Raw genomic sequence first — 25,489 nt, 5'->3', positions numbered from 1 at the left:
AATATCCTACTCATAATCTTCTCTAACAATGAATATTCTCACTTTTTCTTTAATTTGTAGTTTTAGAGAGCTGTTTGCCCAGGGTCTCATGGTCAATATTTTCTATATGTAGAACTTGAAACTAGGTCTTTCTGATTTTGAGACCATTTCTCTATTCAAATTGCTATGCTACCTCTAATTCCAGTTTTATTTACCTCTAATTGTTAAAAAAGTATTTCCTTGTATTTTTCCATAATAGGCTTTTAAGGTTATTATTCATATTGGCATCTAAGTTCATGCTTCATGGACTGTTATTTAAGTTTCAAATGAATGTCGGTAGTCTCTGGACATTGTCTTTTGATCTCCGTGGATTTTTGAGGACCTTATTAGCTTACATACATGGAAATAGAATTCATAAGACAAAGTTAAGAAAATAGGTCAGAGGGGTTGTACTTCCTAGAAAATAAGGACCCTGAGTGATCCAGTAGAGTTAGGCTTGCTTCCTTCCTGTCTTCTGCTAACCTTAAGATTCAGACTTCTTGATCTATAGCAGGTGACAGAAAAGTAGATGCTATCAAGGGGAGCTAGAGATGTTAAATAGATATCTCTTACTACTTCTTCACCTGTTAAAACTTATCATTCAGAAATGACATACTGAAGCTACTGAAAACTAATTCATTAACTGTCTCTATTCCTTCTGCTCCTCTTTTTCCTCTTCTCATCTTTTTTTTCCCTCCTCTTTTCTTAGCCCCTATTTCACACACTTCTCAACCCTCACATTTCTTCCCTGAGCAGAGGGCATGTAAGATTTCTTTTTCTTTGTTTTGCTTTAGTTTATTGTTTTTCCTTACCACCTAAGGATCTGGGAGAGCAACTGAAAAGAGTTAAAGAAGAGGGTGGGAGTTGGATAGTTCCATATAAGAACACTGACATCCCATTTCAGTTTGGCTACCTTCAAAAAATGATATTAAATATGTGAGATTTGTGACTGTTGGGACCAACTGCAACCAAAGCAAGTGAAGCAAAGGCACTTGAGATGGAGGTTTTAGAGCTGGGTATGGACCACAGACTTTATATTTTAATATTTTGAGTAACATGCCTTTATAAGTTAGATTTATATATTTATAAATTAGATTTGAGCACTGTTGTGGACAGAGCTGTACTCTTAATATTAGAGACATAGTCTAGGTATCTTCAGATGTGTCCTTTAGTTGCCAGTGAGGTGTGTAGCATTTTAGGAAGGCCATTTCATGCATATCCAAGATAGCCTCTGATGAGAACATTGGACTAGTAGCCCAAATAAGGTACCTGAGGGCAATTCAGACACTATTCCCTCACTAGATAATAACCATGATGACATATTATCTTTTTGTAGACTTATAGAATCTGACACTTGGGAAATATAACCTATGAGCACTGAGAAAGTGGACACAAGGGCATTATGATTCATATGTAATTCAATTTTATCAAACAGACACATGCCTTTCATTCCAATATCTTTTTTTTTCCTTACAGAAGATTCTATCTTATAACTCTTCTGTACCACTATAGTAGACAGTGATGATACATATAAACCTGTTGAGTTTCTGTAAGAGGACTATTTCTTTTTCTAGTTGATAAAATTTAATTGAAAGGAGAGTATGGGATAATGCATAGAGAGACTATTGTAGTGAGGAAGTGCTAGATTAAAATCTTGCTGCTGATATGAGTTTAGTCTGACTTGAGATAAATATGGTGGGTTTGGGAATTTCTTCTTAGGTACTCAACAATCAGGGCAGCTCTGATCCATGTCGGCTTCACAAAGCTGCGACAATTTCTACCTTTTGCTATAGGGTTGGTCCAAAAGCAATGCAAGGTCCTACACATTTCTTTATAGTATCGGTGATTATTGGTTTTCCTTATGGAAGTACTAAGTTCCTGCAAGATCCATGTAAACTTAATCATAATGCAAAGAGGAAAGGTTAAGGACTTTTAAATTTGTATTATAATGTATTATAATGCCTTGAAAATTAGTGTAGTTGAAAAACCACTGATAGTGTAGCGTGCTGGATTGCCTGATTTCCAAAGTTCTTGCCAGCAATAAAATTCTATGGTTACCGATCTAAAATCATTTTTACTTCCCTATTGAAAACAAACACATAGCAGTTGTGAGAAAATGTGTGTGTGTGTGTGTGTGTGTGTGTGTGTGTGTGTGTGTGTGTGTGTGTGTAAAGGTATCAGGGTTGGTTCTGTGATTTCATTGGTATAAAGAACTTTCATGTAAAAATTTTCCTTGACAAATATAGAACCATGCCTTCTCTGCAAGTTAGAGCCTTAGAGAACTATTTAGACTTGCAAGTAGTGAAGTGACTTGGCTTCAGTTACTTCAAGGTGATCATGATTACAGATCTGCCTAGTTTTAAAGACAACTCTATCCAGTGCTCTGTGTTGCCTTCTTTAAAAGAAATAAACACAATTACAGGTTGCTATTCCATAAACATTGAGTATTCATTTTTAAGAGAGAACAAAAGCAACAACAAAAATCATCCTTGCAGCCAGTCTCTTGATAAACCTCTCAACACAGAAAGGTTGCTTCTCAAAATCCGTCATCCAAGCAATATTACAATAAAAACTTCAATGACTTGTGAGGATCTACCCAGGCCAGTCCTAGCCTGTCATCATCTTCATGAACTCAGGGTCTCCCTTCATTCCTCAAAACAGAAGATTTCAGAAGATGTAATCTGCTACTAATACTTTTCCAGAGCTACTAAAAACACACAAAACCCCAGTGTTTTTGTTTTTAAAAAAGTACGGTGCTAGTTAACTGTTTATTGATAAAGTTAAAGTGAATCCATTTCAAAATACGTCGAACATAAGATATCCAGAACTTATTACACGAAATACTACTGCTATGAAATAAAGTTCTAAAGTGGCTGTTCAAAGAATTCTCTCTTATCTACAGAGCCCTCTAGTGGAGAAAATATAGGATAAACTACGTGAGATGGTATTTTTCCCAAATGAAATGCTCATTGTTAGAACTTTTTACATCAGTTTTGATTTTCTACTCTAATTTATTTTGGACCAAAGCAATTACACTCAATATTCTTTAAAGCAGTGCTTCTAAAAGTTTTGTCCAGGGAACTCAAAGGGTCTCCTACACCAATTCATGGGGGTTGTAAGGCTCCAGCTTTTTTTAATAAAAAAATAATACTAAGATATTTTACCTTTAAGTATGGCATACTTTGATAGCTGTATACCACGTAAATAAGATCGCTTTGGGAGAGATCTTTAAAAGCACACTAAGGGGTCCTGAGATCAAAATGTTTGAATTTCTGTCCCCAAAATTTCTTTCTTCTTCACTATTTCATTTAGGTAAAGTAAGTCTCCTGAGTCCAGGACCTTGTCTCCGCTTTCGTATCCCCAGTGCTTAGCATAGTGTCTTGCATAAGTAAAGGTTAGGGGCAAAAACTGTTGGAATGGAACTGATCATTACATTGGAGAGCTTAGGATTTTAAGGTACTTAAAATATACAATGCTACTCATATGCTAGTGATTAATACTGTCAGAGTGGTTTAGTGCCTTATACTTTAGGGAAGTACTTTGCCTACATTATCTCATTTAATTCTTGTAGCAACCTTCTGAGTCCTCTCCCACTCATCAATTATCACTTGAGGAACTTTGCTAAGTGAATTAGTGAGGATGCTAATGTCATCCCATTGGTCAGTGGCTGAGGCAGGATTTGAACCTAGGTCCAGCATACTTTCTTTTTTATATAAACTGTTTTCATGTATTACAAAAGGAACCCTGGTAAGCCTTTTATTTTTCTTCTTCATTAAGTAAATATTTACAATTAATGTAATTAATTTTTTTAAATCCACAAACTTTTGTTTCTTTTCTAAAAAAAATTATACCCAAATAACATATTTGACTTTTATATAGTTTGATGAAGTATTTTTACATTACAGTTATTTGTTAAACATAAGGCTATTGTTTGTGTGTGTGTGTTAATGCGTGTGTGCATGTAATTTATCACATTTTTACTCCCCTGAACCAGCCAAGAAGTCAAATTTTAAAATCTTATTACTAAAGGATACTTTCCATATTTTGTAAAAATAATTTTATTACCTTTTTTTCAATTGAGAGATGAGAGCTAATGTATTGTTATCACCTCAGCAATTTTCATGTGAGAAAACTATTCATAAAAAGTTTCAGCAATAGTCAGCTTTTTATTATGAAAAAGAACATAATCAAGCAGTCAATAAATAAACATCTATTAAGCATATACTACATAATAATTTACATTGAGGATTATATTAGAGGGAAGATGCTGTTAAATATTATAGAGGAAAGAATCCTTGACATTAAGTCAGAAGACAAGAATTCAAATCCCGTATTAGATAATTATGAGGTGTGAACATGAGAACATTATTTAATCTCTTAGAATCTAAATGTCCTCACATGCAAAATGAATATAATGATGTTTGTATTATGTACTTCAAAGGCATGTGATAGAAATGCTTTTTTATAAAAGCTTAAATATGTTACGCTATTTCTATTTATAATAAAATTTTCTGCTTATATCGAAATGAATTTAAGGAGAGTATGCAAAAGATAAAATTATTAAATTCTTTCTGTAAGGAACCTAAAAACACCATTATAGAAGTCTATCTCATGTGCTCAAATAAAGCACTAGGAATAAAATTTTAGATTATTTCATATGACTGGAATTAATTTCCTGGTTCTCTCTTGTTCTAGTTAATAATAAGGTGAGAGTAAACAAATCTTGAGGGAAAGATTTAATAAATACCCATGAATATAAATATATTTCTTAAGTCGGGAACTAATTTTAACTGTGTAAAATATTTTGGCAAAATTTTGTGTATCTTTATATATTTTCATGAAAATAATCTTCATTACCATAATCTTGAGGTATATTTAATTTTTATTTAATTTTGTCAGGTTTATTTTTGCTTTTGGGCCTTTGGCTTCATTGGAAAAGAGACTGCCCTCTATATTGTACTCTTGGAATAATTCCCTCCAGCAAAATTTTTCCCTCTCATATCTTCAGTAACCCCTTATCCTACTACTCCACTAGCTAAAAATTCATTCATGTCTCCTCCATCCTAGAAAAAATTCCTTACTTGATCTTAAAATTCCTAATACCTATTGTATTGTGTCCTTCTTTTTCTTTAAGGCTTAATTCCTTGAGGAAGCCATCTATACTTAGTGCCTCAATTTGTGCATTCACTTTCTTCTAAACTCTTTTGGAGGAAAATAGCTACTAGCCCCAAGTCTAGACAAAACTGTTCTCTCAAAAATTACTAGGGATATCTTTACTGACAAATGCAATGGATTTTTTTCAATCCTCATTCTCCTTGAACTCTTTGCATTATTTGCCATTGCGAGTCACCCATTTCATTCCAGGTACTAATTTTTCTTTGAATTTTTCAAGATTCACTTTTCCATATTTTCCTCCTACATAACCAACTATTTTTTAGTCTTTTTTTTGTTTGTTTTTCCTTCATCCATGTCATACTTAATCACTATATGTCCTCTAAGGTTCTGTCTTAGACTCCCTTCTTTTTTCACTGTAAAATACTATATCACCTATTGATTTCTTCAGTTATCATGGGTTAGTGATCATATTTGTTAATATTATTCCAAATTGTCTGTCTTGTACTTATCACAAAGTAAACATGACAGAAAAAAGAACTAATTATCTTTCTCTCAAATCATCTCCAATTAAGAACTTTCCCACTCTTCTTGAGGATATCTTTGGCATTTCAGTTGACTGACAGGTGGCTAAATCCAATAGTGACCTACTGTTTTTAAAATCCAAATCCAGGTTAGGAACTTGCAGAACTCATGCCTGGGAACATTAGGAGTAAGTAGTGATCAGTTTCCACATTGGACCAGACTACTTTGAGTAGTCTGGGTGGCTCAGTGGATTAAGAACCAAGCCTAGAGACTGGAGGTCCTAGGTTCAAGTCCGGCCTCGGACACTTCCAGCTGTGTGACCTTGGGCAAGTCACTTGACCCCTATCGCCCACCCTTACCACTCCTGGGCTAAGGACGGTCCCTAGCCTGGATGAAAAAAGGAGGAGGGTTGGGCGTGGGGCTAGCAACCCCACCCTGTAAAAACTACATCTGCTAAAGAAACTGCAACCTAAAGTAGGGGCAGCTGGGCTAGCTCAGTGGATTAAGAGCCAGGCCTAGAGACGAAAGGTCCTAGATTCAAATCCAGGCTCAGACACTTTCCAGCTAGGTGACCCTGAGCGACCCTTTGCCTACTGGTTGTGGCCCTATGCTCCTAGAATGGAGTCCCAGGATAAAAAAACAAAACAAAACAAAAAAAAACTTTGAGTATACTGAAAGCTTGTAGATTCCTAGCCTAGGCTGTACCTAAAATGTTTGAAAAAACACCATTCAAATCCAGTGTAATCAAGATTAGCAGGGAAACAACAAACTGGGAAAGATTTTATAACAAAATTTTATAATAAAGGTCAAATTTCTCAAATATATAGAGAACTAGGTCAAATTTATATGAATACAAGCTATTCACCAATTAACAAAAGGTCAAAGGATATGAACATGCAGTTTTCTGATGAAGAAATCAAAGCTATCAATAATCATATGAAAAAATGTCTAAGTCACTCTTGATTAGAGAAATAAAAATTAAAACGGCAACGATGTATCACTTCATACCTATCAGATTGGTCAATATGACAGCAAATAAAAAAAGTGATAAATGTTAGAAGGGATACAGAAAAAAATGAGACATTAATGCATTGCTGGTGGAATTGTGAACTGATCCAACCATTCTGGAGGGCAATTTGGAACTATGCCCAAAAGGCTATAAAACTGTGCATACCCTTTGATACAGTAAGACCACTACTAGGTCTGTATCTCAGAGACAGAAAAAGGTGGAAGGAGAAAGGATATACTTATACCTCCTTTTTTTTTTGTGGTGGCAAAGAATAGGAAATTGAGGGAATATCCATCAATTGCGGAATGACCAAACAAATTGTAGTATATGATGACAATGGAATACTACTGTTCTATAAGAAATGATGAACACAATGATTTCAGAAAGAGTTGGAAAGATCTACATGAATACATGTGTATAAGCAGAACTGGGAGAACTTTGTATCCAGTTAACAGCAATATTGTGGAATGAGCAACTGTAAAAGACTTAGACACTCTCAGCAATACAATAATCCAGGACAATTCTGAAGGACATATGAGAATGAATGCTACCCATTTCCAGAGAAAGAACTATTAGAGTCAGAATGCAGATCAAAGTGTATGATTTTTCACTTTAGTTTATTTCTGCTTTTATTTTGGGATTTTTATTTTATATGAGTACTCTCTTACAACAATGAATAATTTGTTAACATGTTTTGTATGATAATACATGTATAATCCAAACCAAACTACTTACCATCTCAGGGAAAGGAGAAGGAAAGGACAGAGGGAGACAGTCTGCATCTTATATGTAGCAGTCCAGGCATGTACAATCTTGAAAATATTATATAAGTACTCAAAATCCACACTTATGAGCAATTTGCTCATTTAACAGCTATCCCTTGAGTTCCAATTAAGACTGTAACCTTGTAATATTCCCATCCCCATCCCCAAGGCTACACTCTGGAAAGCAGACTAGCTATCTTAGTCTCTTTGGTTTGCCAATAACACTCATTTAACATTTGTATCAGGCAAGGTTAATATGCCTTAGGTCAAATGAACTCCTGAGCTGGGCTTTAGCTACACCTATTGTAATAGGATCCAGCCCTTGTGTCTTGTGACAATTACCTCATAATGTTAGTTTGTCTGTCAGACTACCCATTTGATTATCAATATCCCTTCCCTCTCTTCTTGTAACCTCAATAAAAATCAATATACCAGGCTAAGAGAAAGCTCTTTACCACCAGAGCTAACTCCATGGAAGGTTTATGTTATGCTGGAACTCTACTTCTCTCTATCTCTCTATTCTCTTTCTATGTCTTCTCCTCTTTTAACTTTAACCCTTCATCCATATTTATTTATTCCTAGTTCCTTTTTTCATGTGTTCTACCCAGGAGGAACTTTAGGGAAGTCAGTGACAGCTTCCTTATACCTTCATAAAATGTATGTGGAAAAGTGTTATTATATGTAATTGGTGAAATTTTAAAAAAAAGGAAAAAAAAAGAAAAAAAAGGGAAAAAACCCACACAAATGCCCCAAGAAAGAAGCAACAGAATTAACCTATTCTTTTCTTTAGATGTATACAGATCCTTCCCCTAACTTAAAGACTGAAGTAAGAATGTAGGGTGGAAGGATAGCAGATAAATTTAGAATTCCTCCATAAAATGTTTTGTTTTATGGGGCATTCAAGTGATGAATTCAGAAGAAAGAATGACTACAATACACTTATAAACAAAGTCTCATTGAAAAATAGGTTGAATATAAATTCAATTAGAATTCTTCAGAGATAAAGCAAGAGGATTTTTATTATTTTAGTTAAAATATTTATAACTTAAATGAGAATGCTAGAGGAAAATATAGGGGGAGGCGTGGAGAGGAGACCTATGGAGTAGATAATTGGAAAGGAAATTAATAGCTAGACACAAAAGTATAAAACTCTGGCCAAGAAACAAACTCATGGGAAATGAGAATGGATGAAATAGAAATCAATTCCATAAAATAAAAAAATAACGAAGCAGAGTCCAAATATTTAGAGTAGAAAAAAAAGTAAAATATCTCCTGCTTAAAATAACTCACCTAAAGATATATCATAGACAAAATAGTTTAAAATTATAGTAGTATCTGAAATGTATGACCAAAAAGAGAGTCTAGAAACATCTTCTTAGAAGAAATCTTGAAAGAAAATTGCTCAGATCTCTTTAAAATGGAAATAAAAATGGAAATAAAAAAATTCACCAGTAGCAGCTAATGGATGGAGCACTAGACCTGGAGTTGATAAGACTTGGGTTCTAATCTGGCCTCAGACACTTCCATCTGTGTGACCTTGGACAAGTCATTTAACCCTAATTGCCTCGCCCTTACTACTTTCTGCCTTGTAAGCAATACTTAGTATCAATTCTAAAACAGAATATAAGAGTTTTAAAAATAATAATAATTATAATAATAAAAATCCACTGGTTACCTCCTGAAAGAAATCCTCAGATGGAAATTTCTAGGAATATTACAGCCATTATCCAGAGTTCACAGGTCAAAGGAAAAAAAATTGCCATCAGCCAAAAAGGAAGAATTAAAGTACCAAAAAACCACATTCAGGATCTCATGCAGTATTGTAACTACCAGTACAGATGAGTGGAGAGTTGAAACATGGTTTTCAGAGGACAAAGGCTATAGGTTTACTGGAAAAACTAATCCTACTAGGTAAAAGATGGATTTGGAAGACAATATAGGACTTCCAAACATTTCATGATGTATAGACCAGAGATTCATGGAAACTTTGGAGTTCAAACTTAGAGTCAAAAGAAACACAAAAAAGTAAACACAAACAAATAATGACAAAGTAAATAAGGATAAACTGCTTACCTTTGAAAACGAATAGATGATATGTGTCCCCTTTGAAGTTTCTCATTATTAGGGGTCTTAGTGGGAGTCTAATTAGACCAGGCCAGGAGTGGTTCTGTTATATCTTAATGGTCTTAGGAGAAGAATGGAGGAAACAGCATTGAAATATTCTAGGAATTGGTGGTTGTAATTCATCCTCAAAAAGAATTAAAATGATATCACAGGGTAGTATCTTTTGACTCACACATAAATTGGATTTGTGATAGAGGATCATCCAGAGTTTTTGGAATATTTTTTCCAAAGTCATCAAGGTCCAATGGCAAGACAGAAGTCAAGATTACTGGTAATGGCTAAGGAAATAGTGGATAACTTTAGCTTTTTTGATGTATAACCAAGGCCTAAGTGTTCAAAAGCATTTACCTCTACCACCTACGTGGTTGTTAGAACAATTTGTTTTATTTGTCCCTTCTACCATAGTAAGTCTTCACATGCCTGGGTATCCCACTCCCCCATCCCTACCCCCCACATCACTGAAGAGTTTGAGGCTTGTCAGATACCCTCAACCTGGTTTATCTGCATATAGATGGTTTGCCAGTGAGTGGCAAATGCATGCTATAGCTTCTTGGAGCCACAGGTTAGAGCTGGGTAGCAGGCAGAGGAAAACAGCCCTGAGAAAGATTGAACAAGCTGTCACACAGAGGTACTAGTCTTTCCTGGATATCCCAGAAGGAAAGGAAGACTAGCAAAAATTCTCTCTCATAATCAGCTTACACAAGTAGACATCTATACAAACAAGAAGGAAGGGTTAGAGGAGACATGATATATTAACCTCAATTTCATTTGAAGGAGTCAAATGAGTTTCACATACAGTTGAATATAGAAACATATTTCACTCACTGAGAAATAGAGGGGAAAAGTGAGGAGAAAGGGAAATTAGAAAGATGATAGTTTAAGAGATTAAGATTCTCCACCTGCCAGCACTACACTGTCCATACATGAAATCATAGATTACAACAAATGGAGTAATGTTGAATGTTGTGGATGAGTTTGTTTACCTTGGCATTATACTTTCTAGGGATGTCCACAAAGATGATGAAGTTGACATATGCGTTACCAGAGCCAGCTCACTGTCTGGGAGGTTCTGAAAGAAAGTAGGTGAGAGGAGATAATGGGTCACAAAGAGTCAGACATGAGTAAAATGACTGAACAACAACAACAAAAAAGATTAAGAGAAGGATTATTTCTAAGCAAAATAGACTCTTCACTATGGATATACAAAAATATAGCTCTTTTTGAGGTGGAATAGAATGGGAACCCATAAATTGGGGGAATTTCTGAGCAAGTTATGACATAAATATGATGGAATATTATTTCACTAAGAAATTATACAAATCAAGCAGATCAGCCAACATGACTATAAAGGAAAATATTAAATATTGGAGGGGATATGGCAAAATTGGGACACCAATGCATTGCTGCTTTAGTTGTGAATTGATCCAACCATTCTGGAAGACAATTTAGAATCATGCCCAAAGGACTTTAAAAGAATGCTTGCCATTTGATCCAGCAACACCACTGCTAGGTTTGTACCCCAAAGAGATAAAAAATGGGGATGGTCCTGTTTGTACAAAAAATATCTATACCTATGTTTTTTGTGGTGGCAAAAAATTGGAAAATGAGGGGTTGTCCTTCAATCAGGGAATGGCTGAACAAATTGTGGTATATGGTAGTAATGGAATGGTATTGTGCTATAAGAAATGATGAACTTCTTGATTTCTATAAGAACTGGAAAGACCTACATGAACTGATGTAGAGTGAAATGAGCAGAACCAGGAAGACATTATACATGGTAACTGAAACATTGTGGGATGATCAAGTGTAATTGACTTTGCTACTAAAAGCAATGTAATGATCCAGGGCAATCCTGAGGGACTTATGAAAAAGAATGTTATCCACACCTAGAGAAGAAATGGTTGGAGAATAAATGCAAAAGCAAATGTAGGGGGCAGCTGGGTAGCTCAGTGGATTGAGAGCCAGGGCCTAGGTTCAAATCTGGCCTCAGACACTTCCCAGCTGTGTGACCCTGGGCAAGTCACTTAACCCCCATTGCCTAGCCCTTACCTCTCTTCTGCCTTGGAGACAATACACAGTATTGACTCCAAGACTAAAGGTAAGGGTTTAAATTAAAAAAAAAAAAGCAAATGTAGATTTGTCACTTTTTTAATGGGCATATGATTTGGAGTTTTGAATTTAAAATATTATTCTATTACAAAAATGAATACTATAGAAATAGGTTCTGAGTGATAATACGACAATACATGTATAATACAGTGGAATTGCTTGTCAGCTCCAGGAATGAGTAGGGAAGAGGGGAGGGAGAGAAAATGAATCATGTAACCATGGAAAAGTATTTTAAAAAACTAAAATAAAAATTATATTTAAATAATAAAAGCAATACAAATTAAAAATAAATAAACAAATATCACCCTTTGGTGAACTTTTAGATAGTAATTTCAATGGCATAAGTATTATTATTGTACTATAGGAAACAAGTAATTATGTTTCAGAGACATTAGCAAAGTCATATTAATTATAGCCAAATGACAAGTATATATATATGCATATATATATATAAATGACATGTATGTATATATATATTATGTTTTTTTCATTTCATTGGGCGTGTAGTAGAATAGGAGTGAGAGAAAGAAAAATTTTCTGACTGAAAAATAAATATAATTTTTTAAGACTAACATAGTAAAATAAATCCACGTATGCATCCCTAATTTTAGTAGGCTTTGAAAAATGAAGGAAGATTTTAATGGTTAAAAACAAAGAAGAAAATATATCTAATAGACTAGGAGAAATCTAACCTGTATCAGAAGAAAGAAGGCTTGAACAGGAAGATAGTTTTAGTAGTGAAATATAAAAATAACCGATTCCTTGGACCTGACTAATAAATAGGAGACCATTCTTGTATGGTACCTCTGATCCTATCTGTGTAAATAATTTTTTGCCATTTCAAAAAATGGTGTTCTATATTCACAGATATTATCAAATGATTGTTGATCTTGCAAAGTTAATATGAAGCATAGACGTATAGTGGTGGTTGATGACTTCCTGGCTTAGTTGTACCAAGAAAGCTATGTGTCAAGTAGAAGGAAAGAAGGATTAAGTCAGACATCTTCATGGGGGTTGGCAGCAATGAATGGGGTCATCAACTTTATGTGAAAGAGGAAGAACATCTCATTTTATATAATAGGAAAATGCAGAAGAGAGTTGGTCAAGATTCTGAGAAATGCTGAAGAGTCAAGGTACAGAGCTGAGGATCTCAATCCCTTTCTTGAGGTAATGAGACATTTTTAGCTATAACTGTGTATATTGTGTGATGGGGTAACAGGAATGAGTTAAGAGACACAGGTTTTAAGGTGGAAGCTTAAGGCAAAAGGGAAATTTGTAGAGCCATTGCTACAGGGGAGAAGTCACTAACTTCCTTGACAATTTTTATATAATTGCAATTCTAAAAATTTCATTTGAGAGAATTATACTTTAGAGTATGAAGGAAATGATAGTCATGTAGCACAGAGAAAATTTAAAAAAAGCTCCATTGGCTTTATGTTTCTACCTCCAAACTCCAAAGAAAATTGATATTCAGAATCATTAGTTTGTGGATATTTCAAGTGAGTAAAATCCAGTTTTATTACTTTAATCTGGATTCAAATATGACCTCAGACTTTTCCCAGCTATAAGACAGTTGGCAAGACATTTAATCCCATTTCCTAAACATCACAACTTTTTTTTTTAATTTTTTTTCCCATGGTTCCATGTTTCATGTTTTCTCCTTTCTCTCATTCCTCCCCACCTCCTAGAGTTGAGATACAATTCCACTGGCCATCACCACTCTTTTGCCTTGAATCGATACTTAGTACTGATTCTGAGACAGAAGGTAAGGGTTAAAAATAAATAAATAAATGTTTGTTTACTTGATCTGATTCAAATGAAGTGGAGATGGAAAGACAGAAGACTGTGATCATAGAGGGAACTTTCAGCATTCAGAATCACTGGTGGTATGCTTATAGCTAATAGTCATGTAATGAGAAGTATTCCTCACATGTAGCATGAGAATGTCCTTCTGCAGCTCAAAGAGTATCTCTGACCTCTTCTCCCTTCATCCTTCCCCAAGAGAGACTTTCATTTCTTCCAGGGGAAGCAGGAGGTTTAAATGAGACAGATTGCCCACTTTGCTCTCAGAGAGAGAATGTGCTAGGCTGGAATTATATCTTTCTGATCCCTTCAATGTTATTAGTATAAGGGATGTGACTTTTCACATTCAAGCTGATCATTATTCCATTAATGGAGGTAGCAGGTCTCTAAGCTTGAACATATCCAAGACTTGACTCCCTTCCCACCATATACCAGTTTTGTAATGAACACATAGCAGAAAGCAAAGAAACATTTATCTAAGTTGGAAAGCAAAAAATAGAAACCAGAGAAAGTATAAACGGTAGGGTATACCGGTAGGTAGTATATACATAAGTATATATTCATAAAGTGCAAAGCAAGGTAACTTAGCTCAACTAAGTCCTATCCTAGATCTCACCCAAGAGGAAGTTCCCCTTGTGAAAAGTGAATCAAATTTTCTTTGTCTATCAATAAGCAATTTTTAAATAATCAGTCAAAAATTTAAATACCCCTACTTAACACTAAATAAGAGAGTTCACAAGTCACTTACTAAAGTGGGTGACAAATCCAGAGGCCTTGCCCCTGGGCAGTGGTAGGCCAATTGACTACAATTGGTTCCTGTAATGTGGAGGAAGGGAGAGGAAGTGATATGGAAAAAGGACTATAAAATGTCCTGAACTTCCTGTTCAGGGGACCTTGGACTTTGGCTCTCAGACTGCTTCTTGGAAGACTGCTCCTGGATCTACTCCTTTGGACTTTGTTGTTGGAAGACTTTGCCTCAGATACTTCCTAGCTGTGTGACCCTGGAGAAGTGACTTAACCCCCATTACCTAGCCCAGTGGTTCCCAAACTTTTTTGGCCTACTGCCCCCTTTCCAGAAAAATATTACCTCGTGCCCCTGGAAATTAATCTTTTAAAAATTTTAATAGCAATTAATAGGAAAGATAAATGCACCTGTGGCCATCACCTCTTTCCTGGATCTCTGTAGCACTCACCAAGGGGCAGTAGAGCCCACTTTGGGAATCACTGCTTTAATGGATTTGTGATTTTATCCAAAGGGGTACTATATCCTCAAATCTGGATTACAAACACTCTCTACCTCATTCTGAACAATGCTTAACTATATTTCTCTATTAGTAATCTATAGAAATTCTATCCAAGTTTTACCCATTTCTTAAGTTCTCTAACTCTATTAATATCTCAATGTTATTACATCTATCCCTTTGCCTAATCTTCTATAAGTAGTAAATAACCAACCCTTTTTTTTTAGTCATTTTTGTCCTCTTTAGTATCTACTTCTTTGATATTGTTTAAATTTCATTATTAAAATGCTACAATCTACTAAAGTGCTCCATATGTGTTTGCCTTGATCTTTGGAATATCTTCAGTCTTAATTCTTCTAAAAGCATTAATTCCATAATTCACACAGCCACATTTTCACTGAGGAAAAAATTGCTGTTTTTAAAAAAGTTGGAATTATTTTGTAAGAAGTGGATTGGTATTACTGAAAATATACCACAAATAGGATTAATTATTCAAGAATATTGCATTATAGCAGGGTTTATGAGTATCCACCTTTGAATAAAATCACACATCCATTAAAGTAACAATGTGTTGGTTAGTAGTTTACAGTGCCCACAAACTCTTGCAATTGGATAGCAATTTTCTTTGGACTTTGGAAACACAGACATCAAACTAAGGGAACTTTCTTATTGTTCTAGTGCTGAAGGGCAATGTTGTTGTTCAACATTCTTGAAAACTGCAAAGTCTGCCATAGTATTCATACTTTCTTTTAATCCAAATATTTGATTACCTAATGAATCTTCATCTTCCTGGTAAGAGAATTTTGAACCTTAAGATGAATTTCTCTTAATGTCATTCCCCAGCAGATGGTGCCATTCTCATAGTATTCTGCAAACAAGACCATTTACTTTAAGTGATCAGATTTCACTGATACACTTTTCCCCCCTGAAAGCTTTCAATGCCTGTATACAGAATAATAAATGTTCATAATCAAGTCAGAAGGAAAATATATATTTATTACATATTCAATTTCCTGTACTGGGGAGATAGGATGAAAAAAGACTAGATGCTAAAGATAGTTATATATCCAATCTCATAAAAATTCACCCTTAATGCCTGTCTGCTTAAAATCACATTATCAAACAAGACACCTAAGAGCTTTATTTATGTTTCTGGAGTTACTGTGCATATATGCTACACTGCTCACATTTATATGAATTTATTGACAACCTTTTTTTTCCTATGAGAGTGGTTTTGTAATGATGACCAAAATGGATTAGTTAAAGTCATTTTGAATGGAAGATAGCAACTACCACCATAGAGAAATTCTGTATTTCACATCTCTTATTTTTGTTGTGTGATCACATTTCAGGAATATTTGTGGAGTGCTATTTTCTATGGAGGTTCCTTTAACTTGACAATTACTCAGGTTTTCTAATGCAATTTCCTTAAGGAAATATACAAAATAACCTTAATGTGATATTAAATAAGATTGAGCATTTAATTAGCTGCTTTTAATGCCTATTATTCATAAGTACTTTTTGAAATAGAAAAAAATTCCTGTAATCCTAAAGTTGTCGGGGTGATACTATCATCTAGACACAATCAAAAGAGTTGAGTTAGCCAAGGAACTAATGTTACCCTCTTGAATTTGAAATCATTTGCCCCTGAATAAAACTCTTCAAACAAATGGCCATTTGTCAGGGTGAATATAAAAGACATACCTGTTCAAGTACAGATTGGACTAAAGTATTCTTAAATTTTGTGTGTTTATGTCACCCTTTGGCAGGCTGGTGAAAGCAATGAACCTCTACTCTGAAAGTTGGTAAATGTATCAAATAAAATATGTAGGATTGAAAAGGAAATTAATTATATCAAAATAGTATTTGAATTTATTTTAAATTAATAGACTCCAAGTTAAGAACTCCTTGCTTCATTCATTGGTCTCTAAGGTTCTTTCCAAGTGAGAGCTTCTATGATTCAATGATACAACTACCTGGTCTATCTAAGGGATGGCAGTGCTTATCTTCTATAACAATTTATTCTAGCATCAGTCACTTATCTCAGAGATTCCCAAATTTCACTTCAGAGTGCCCTTAGTTCCTCATTAATTTTTTTCATGGTGCTCTTATACAAAAAGAAAAATACAAGTTACATTTGTTAAATAGTTAAATAGCAAGTTCATAGGTCCTAACAATTTAGTAACAATTTTTAAAAGGATGTTAATTGAAAGAAAAATAATATTTGCATTCCCTTTTTATCTCTAATTACAAAAAAAATTGACCACTAAGCAATTTTCAAAAACACAAAATCAGATTGGATACTGCCATAAATCTTTTTCCATACTTATTTTTGAATGGTTCTTGCTTTTCAGCACAGCAGTTTCAAAAACTCAGCTTCAAAAATGTATAATATTGCAAACAAGAAAGTTTGAGAAGATACTAGAGCAGTCAAAAATAAAAGCAAACAAAAACATACCTCAAATACTTAAGAACCTCATCAAAATAAATGTGGCATGATCTAATGCTGAAAGTGCAAATGACCTGGTTAGTAATTTGTGGTGTTAACAGATATCAAATATAGTTGGTTCCTTCAAAAATTTGGGATAGCCTTCCTTGCCTCTGTGACTTTGTTGTGGCACAAAATTTAGGAACTATATTTGGGGAACCCTGTATTTAAAGTATTTCTAAATCAAACAGTTTAACCATTTTGCCTGTAACATATTCCAAACTTTCTGAATTGTCTAGTTAATCCTTTCATAACAGGAGACTTCATTTACATTGTATAAATAACTTTATCCTTTTATAGTCAGTTATGTACCATTTATTATTGTATAATAAATTAGATTAGAGAGTATTGGATAATTAATAGATAAATGGTCTATGACAGTGATGGGCAAATTTTTTAAAGAGGAGGCCAAAGGAAAGGAAATGCTCATCTGTCAGTCTGTTTCTAAGGCAACTCTTTTGAAGTTTCATTGTATTCGTCAAATTATGAATAATGTCCTGTGGCTTGATAGAACATTTCAGGGGGCCCCCTGCATCTGGCCCGAAGGCTGTAATTTGCCCATCACTGGTCTAGGATAACTTAGATGTCAGTATATCTGTATTCAGTATTCAGTATATTTACGTAGATTAAGATGTAGATGTAAGCAAAAGGTGATATGGTTCCCCTCTTTCACCCATACTCAACTGATAAATCACAGAATTCGGTCTTATATGAAGTTCTCAAAATGCAGTCAAAAAAAGTTTTATCCCTCTTTCACTTCTCTCCCCCAACTTTTTTTATTGAATCAAGAAGGGAAAATTATGAATAGGAAACTAAACAGGGTGATCAAAGATCTGAAGTCTTAAATAATTGATGGAATTTCAGCAAGTTTACCACTTTGGAGTTTGTCTATTTGAAATCTGGAGCCAGAAGTAGAGGCAAAACTTGAGAAAGAATCATTCTTTGAGAGATGAGAAAAGAAGAAAACTTTCAAAAATGTTTTTCTTCTCTCCCTGTTCCTATTTGACCCTACCATCAGAGAAACTGGACCACAGAGGACATTAGAGAGGTAGAAAAGTGCCCTAAGGAAAGAAGCAGCTTTCTGGAGGAATACTGGTCATGACATATAAGAGACATTGCCTCCAAGCAGAGTTTCCTGAAAACTATGAAATGAGAATTTTCAGACCCAAATTTTACCAGGAATTGTGAGTTGCCTTTTGACACAATATATCCTATACATGTAAACAATACTTTTATATTTTAAATTTAAACTAAGTTTTTCCATGGACATTGTGGGAAAGTGGGGTTCCCAAGATTATGGGAAAGATATTTTATAATTTCTGTTCTTGCAAGGTCTATGTGTTATTCCTCTGCAAAGAACTAACTGAGGAACACACCCCAGGGAACTCTATGAACTTTTGTATTATAAATAGCCTCCCACAAGTTTGCCTCTAAAATAATGAGAGTATAAGCAGTCACACTTCTGAGAGGCCAAATTGTGAAAACAAGTAAAAGTAGTGAAAGTATCTCCAGATGAATTAATACAGATATTTTATAGTAAAGTGAATTCCCTTCTTTGAAGAAAAATATTTAGCTGAAGTATCTTTGCAACAGTGAAATCACATGAAGGTCTGGTAAATAAAGATATTAAATGAAAAACCAAAATTTGTACTAGACCCTTAATAATATGGGGTGCTACCATCCAAACTTCCCTTGCCATTTGCTGTTACTACACAATTATTAAGACTCTGGGCTTTTAAAATCTACCTCTACAGTTGAACTCTTTTACACATTTAGTTTCCTCCTAGTTAGAATATGAGCTCTGTGCATAGGAAAGGCCTCCATTTTTTTTTTCTGTTTATATCTCCAATATTTAACACGGGCACCTTAAGATGGCAAGTACTTAATAAGTGGTTTCTCATTCATTCATCATTCATTGCTTTAGGGATAGGGTCTTCTGGGGACCAACAGGCTCAAGGTGAGAAGAGGTGAGGAGAAAAAGGTTAAGGCATACACTTTGATTCAAGAAGGAAGCCAGAAGGCCATGATGCCCTGAATCATGGAATTGGCAGTTCAAGTTGAAGCACTGACGTGTGTCAACTAATCCAGAATACTAGAATTTAAGAAATGAAGACCTTCACTTGGTTGCTCAAATATTTCTTTGGAGTTAGACAATGGAGGAATCTAGTTTGGGTTTTTAGTGATGAATATTTAGTGAGAACTATATAGTTTTTACATATTTATAAAGGGCTCCTTTAGAGCAGAAGCTTTATCCCATTTTTCTTTCTAGCTTCAATGCTTACTTAGCACAGAGTCTGGCCAACAGTAGGTAATGAATAAATTCTAGTTGTATGACTTGAGGGGGTGGGTGGGAATCCAGACAATCAATACCAGTGTAATCAGAGAAAAGTACTTCAAAAGTCTTTCAGTAGTGAATCCACTCATAGCATAAAATGAAGAGTTAAAATGAGAAGAATGAGTTGTGTGAAAGTGCTCAACTCCCCCTAGAAACTCCCCCTAGAAAGTAGAAATATAAGCTAACTTAGAATAGACATTTTGCCAATAAATAGAATGGTCACTAGAGAAGGAAAGGATAAAGAATGGAGGAGAGGAAAGGAAAAGGGAATGGAAAAGAAGAAAAAGGAGTAGAAGGGAGGAGAAGTGGGAAGGAAGGCAGAGAGGGAAGAAGAAACAGCCCACATTTAAATGGTGTTTTATGGTTTACTGGGAATTTTGATCCATTTCCTTTTCACCATGTATTTAAATCAACATTATCCCATGGTAAGTAATATAGAAACTTTGCACAAGGCAATGTCCTTTGCCCAAAAACAAAAAGATGGTGGAGGTAGGGGGATAAACAATAATAAAGATAATGATAACTATAATAACAGCAATAATAATTATAATATCAATTTGTGTAAGTTAGGGTGTCATATCTCCCAACTCTGAGTTTTCCTGTATTCTAATTCTATAGATATTTTTAACACAATATATGAATAGATTATTCCTTCACTATGACAAATAATTGGTTTTCCGTTCTCAGGGAATTGAATGAAAATATTTACCATAGCCACAAGAGGGAGCACGATGTCCTTGAACAATTTATTTTATCTTTTTTTTTTTTTTTTTTTTTTTTTTGAGGTGAGTTGCTTAAAATTCAGGACTTGGAATCACAGCAACCTTGGTTTGAAACTTATTTCTAACATATACTAATTGTACAAAAATGGGCACAATTATTTAATTCATTCATGACTAGATCTCTTCATTTTGCAAAGCAGGGAGAATAAAACCTTTAGAATCTCTCTTGTAGGATAGTTTTGAGGTTGAAATGAGATAATTCATGAAAAATACTTTAGTAACTTTACATTTTTCTTCCTGGATCACTGCTTTGTCATGGTGGAGGGGCTTGCCTAGCTCAATGAAATTATGTGCTCTGCTATTGTGTGAATTGAGTGTTTGACCCCCAACCAAATCCTGGAACTCTCCCTCTTAGGGGTCACAGAGTCATGTGTCCTAATTTACCAGTGTAGCAGGCAAGATTCCTGACTGGGAAGTGTGGTGTGATTGTATACCGTATGTGAGAACACAGGACTCAAATTGTTCAATAGAAAGCAGAGTAGATGTAACATCATGGGCAAGAAAAAAGGGAAAATGGTTGGTCTCTCTGTGCCATTTTGGGGACTTGTGAAAGGAATACTCTTGTGGCTGTCTTGGGGCTTAGTTATGTAAGTTATCTCCAGCAAGTGGTACTACAGGCCACCTGCAGCCAGGGGGGACCAGTGGGCTGAGATTCTAAGAACTAAAACTTAGAAGCAGTCAGAGACTTTCAGTTAGGCTGGTAAATAATATGGAAATGTGTTTTGAGTGATAATACATGTATAATCCAGGGGAATTGCTTGTCAACTCCTGGAGAGGGGAGAGCCAAGAGGCGAGGCAGATAACATGAATCATGTAATCTTGGAAAACTTATGTGTAAATTTGTTACTGGAATAAAATAAAGAAAAAAATAATGAATTTTAAAAAAGGGGGATGGGGGTGGGGCAGGAGAAGGTTCTCCTTGGCTCAAGACTTACTCTCCATCTTCTAAAAAAAAGAATATGAAGTGTAAGTAATGATTTGATTTAAAGGAATGGATTTGTTAGAGTTTCTGAAGAACTATGGACAGAGGTTTATAACATTGTACATGAGGCAGCAACAAAATAAACATTCCAAAGAAAAAGATTAAGAAAACAAAATGACTATTTTGTAAAGGTTTATATATAACTGAGGAAAGTTAGAGGTAAAGGAAAAGGAGAAAGATGAAACCAAACTAAATGTAGACCCTGAGAATAGCAAGAAGAGATTCAGTTTTCTTACATGAGTAAAAAATCCAAAGAAATAGAAGAAAACAAGAATAGGAAAGACAAGAAAACTCATCAAGAAAATTCAGAATATGAAAGGAATGTTTAATGCAAAAATAGGCATGATAAAAGACAAGAATGTTAGGGACTTAACAAAAGCAGAAGAGATTAAGAAGAGATAGCAAGAATACACAGAAGAACTGTTAAAAAAACAAAAAAGAAAAAGAAAAAAACCCTTAATATCACCAATAACCAAGATGGTGTGGGTACAGATCTAAAGCCAGACATCCTTGAGAATGAAGTCAAATGTTCCTCAGGAAGTATTGCAGACATAAGGCTATAGAGGTGATAGAATTCTAGCTGTGCTATTTGAAGTCTTGAAAGATGATTTTGTTAAAGTGCTGTACTCAATATGCCAGCAAATTTGAAAAACTCAACAATGGCCACTGGATTGGAAAAGATAAGTTTATGTTTCAGTCCTAAAGAAGAGCAATGCCAAAGAATGTTCAAATTACTGAATAATTGTGCTCATTTCACAGATGAGCAAAGTTATACATAAAATACTGTAAGCTATGCTTCAGCAATATGTAAACTGAGATTTTTCCCAAAGAGCAGGTTGATTTTCAAAAAGGTCCAGTAACTAGAGACAAAATTACCAACATTTCCTGTATTAGAAAGAAAGCAAAGGAATTCCAGGTGGGGATAGAAATCTGCTTCATTACATTAAAACCTTTGTTTGGATCACAACAAAATGTGTCAAGTCCTTTAAGAGATTAGAGTACTAGATCACCTTATTTGTCTCCTAAGGAACCTATATGAAGAGCAAAAAGCAATAGTTGGAATAGGGAAAGGAGTACTAGACTATATTGTCACCTTATTTATTTAACTTATATGCAGAGTATATCATGCACATGCGAAATGCCAGGTTAGACAAATCAAAAGGTGGAATTAAGGTTGCTGGGAGAAATATCAACAATCTCAGATATGCAGATGAGTTTACTTGGATGGCAGAAAGAAGAATTAAGAAGTTTCTTGATGAGGGTGAAAAAGGAGTATGTAAAAGCTGGTTTGAATTTTTAAAAAATAATAAACAAGGTCTGGGCAACTGGTCTCATAACTTCCTAAAACATAGAGGTAGAAGCAGTTTAAGATTTTATGTTATTAGCCTCGAAGGTCTCTTCAGATGGCAACTACAGCAATGGAATTAAAAGGTACTTACTCCTTGGAAGGAAAGCTATGACTAATCTGGACAGTGAACATCAGAGATATCACCTTACCCACAAAGGTCAATATAGGCAAAGCAATTGTTTTTTCCATTTTTTTCTCCCCTAGTAGCAATGGATGGATGTGAGTTATACTATAAGAAAAGCTGAGTATAAACCCGTGATGGTGAACTTATGGCATGTGTGCCAGAGATGGCAAGCTTAGACCTCTCTGTGGGCATGTATGCCAAGGACCCAGGGTGCCCATCCCTGCAGTACAGAGTTCGCCAGAGTTCTTAACTAGAAAGCCAAACAAGGTACAGCTGGGCTGCTCCCTTCTCCCTCTCCCAGTAGGAGTTAGTAAGCAGGTCTCTTCAAGATATCATCCTTTGGGAGGCCTCCCCCCAGCCTGCGGTGAACCTGAGGTCATGGTGGAAATAGGAGAAACATACCTCTGCCAACATCCGGATAGTACTTGGCACTCAGCAGAAGTGATTCAGTCCCGGGTGAATGACCAGGAAGGAAGAGAGGAACTCTACGTACATTATGTGGGCTTTAATCATTGGCTGGATGAATGGGTGGATAAGAATCAGCTGGCCTTGACCAAGACAGTGATGGAAGCTGTTGCAGAAGAACTCTGAGAAGTACCTTAGTGAACTAGCTGAACAGCCTGAAAGCAAGATCACTTGCAACCAGAAATGCAAGCATGATGAGATCAACCATGTGCAGAAGACCTATGCAGAGATGGATCCCACAACAGCAGCACTAGAGAAGGAACATGAGGGGATTACCAAGGTGAAGTATGTGGATAAGATTCATATTGGAAACTATGAGATTAATGCCTGGTACTTCTCCCCATTTCCAGAAGATTATGGGAAACAGCCCAAACTTTGGCTCTGCAAATACTGCCTCAAATACAAGAAGTTCGAGAAAAGCTACCTTTTCCATTTGGGGCAGTGCCAGTGGAGACAAGCACCTGGAAAGGAAATCTACTGAAAGAACAATATCTTGGTGTATGAAGTAGATGGCAAGGACCATAAGATTTATTGCCAGAACCTGTGTCTGTTGGCCAAGCTCTTCCTGGATCACAAGAGCCCATACTTTGATGTGGAACCATTTGTCTTCTACATCTTGACAGAGGTGGACAGACAGGGGGCACACATTGTGGGCTACTTCTCTAAGAAGAAGGAGTCCCCAGATGGGAATAATGTGGCCTATATCCTGACTCTCCCCCCATATCAGCATCGAGGTTTTGGCAAGTTCCTCATTGCTTTCAGTTACTAATTGTCCAAGTTAGAGAGTACTGTGTGGGTTCTCCAGAGAAACCACTGTCAGACCTTGGCAAACTGAGCTATCGGAGTTACTGGTCCTGGGTGCTACTGGAAATCCTGAGGGACTTTTGGGGTACACTATCCATCAAAGACTTCAGCCAGATGACCAGCATCACACAAAATGACATCATCAGCACTCTGCAGTCACTCAACATGGTCAAGTACTGAAGGGGCAGCATGTCATCTGTGTCACCCCCAAGCTGGTGGAAAAGCATCTTAAGAACACCCAGTACAAGAAGCCACCCATAACAGTGGACTCTGTTTGCCTCAAGTGGGCACCACCCAAGCACAAGCAAGTAAAGCTGTGCAAGAAGTGATCCGGTGTTCTGACCAGCCCCCCTGCATTCCCTACCCAATGATGGTCTTAGACCTGGGAGGGATGCCTCTTTTCCAGTTTGTAAATATGTATAGACTCCTCTGCCTACCTTTGAGCCCTAAATATTTTTTAATAAAGAGATTTTTAACTTGTCACCAAAAAAAAGATATCATCCTTGGTAGGACAAGATTGCCCACACCATTCAGAATAAAATGGCCTCAATTATCTTTGGCCTAAATGAGACAGAAATAACTTATGTCTTTACTATCAGAAGCAACCAATCTCTTTACTATACAAAGTGTTTTGGGGATTTGGGGATGTCTCTTTTGAGTTTGTACTTTTAAAATGTTCAAAACTGTAGTCTAGTGATTTAGGAATAAGTTTTATGAAACAGAGGCTAGGCTAATAGCCTCTTCTCTGTTCTACAGCTCCTTTCCCCAGTTTCTTTCACAAGCAAATTTGGGTTTAATTTTCATTCTTCTTCCCCTCACTTTTTACTAGCCTGTTCAATTTGCAAGAAAAGGGATCTCTGCCCAAGATGAAACAGGTGGGCTTGAAGCTCTGGAAAACACAATAGTGGTTTACCAGAGGTGGTTTACCAAAGGTAGCAATCAGCCCTGCATTCAGATTAAAATCTGACTTCAACCCTTGACCATCTTCCAAAAAGGTTAATCTGGAGGATACCGGTTTTTTGAAGGCTAGAACATGATGGGGTGAATGTGTCAGGATGATGTCATTTAACCTGAGGGTTATATTTTCCTATAAATAAGGGGTTTTCCTGTAAACTGGGGCTTTTTTTTTGCTTTTAACTAGAAGGGAGCAGAGTTTGCACCCTTTGCCTCTAGGGGATGGGGTGGGTTGGGGGCCTGGCATCACTGGTATAGACTCTGTAAAAATAGGATTATAGGGGGTCAAGCCAAGATGGTGGCTTAGTAGCAGCAAAAGCTAAAACTTTTCTGGCAGTCTTTCCAAACCAATCTTTAAAAAGCACCTCAAAAATGACAGGAGTCAAAAGTAGAACATAGACAAGAAAATGGCCCTTCATTTCAAAGCTTCTCCTAGACCAGTGATGGGCAAACTGCAGCCCATGGGCCAGATGCAGCCCCCTGAAATGTTCTATATGGCTCT

The 25,489-nt window shown here is 35.8% G+C and overlaps 1 pseudogene; it reads left to right on the top strand.

The window, feature by feature from the left end:
- The first annotated feature begins 22,417 nt into the window (after positions 1–22,417).
- On the top strand, positions 22,418–24,387 carry LOC123254427 (annotated as a pseudogene).
- Positions 24,388–25,489: the final 1,102 nt, after the last annotated feature.

The sequence above is a fragment of the Gracilinanus agilis genome, chromosome 1 (assembly GCF_016433145.1).
Source record: "Gracilinanus agilis isolate LMUSP501 chromosome 1, AgileGrace, whole genome shotgun sequence".
Lineage (NCBI taxonomy): Eukaryota > Metazoa > Chordata > Mammalia > Didelphimorphia > Didelphidae > Gracilinanus > Gracilinanus agilis.
The sequence above is the reverse complement of the archived record's forward strand: the minus strand, read 5'-3'. Positions and strand labels throughout refer to the sequence as shown.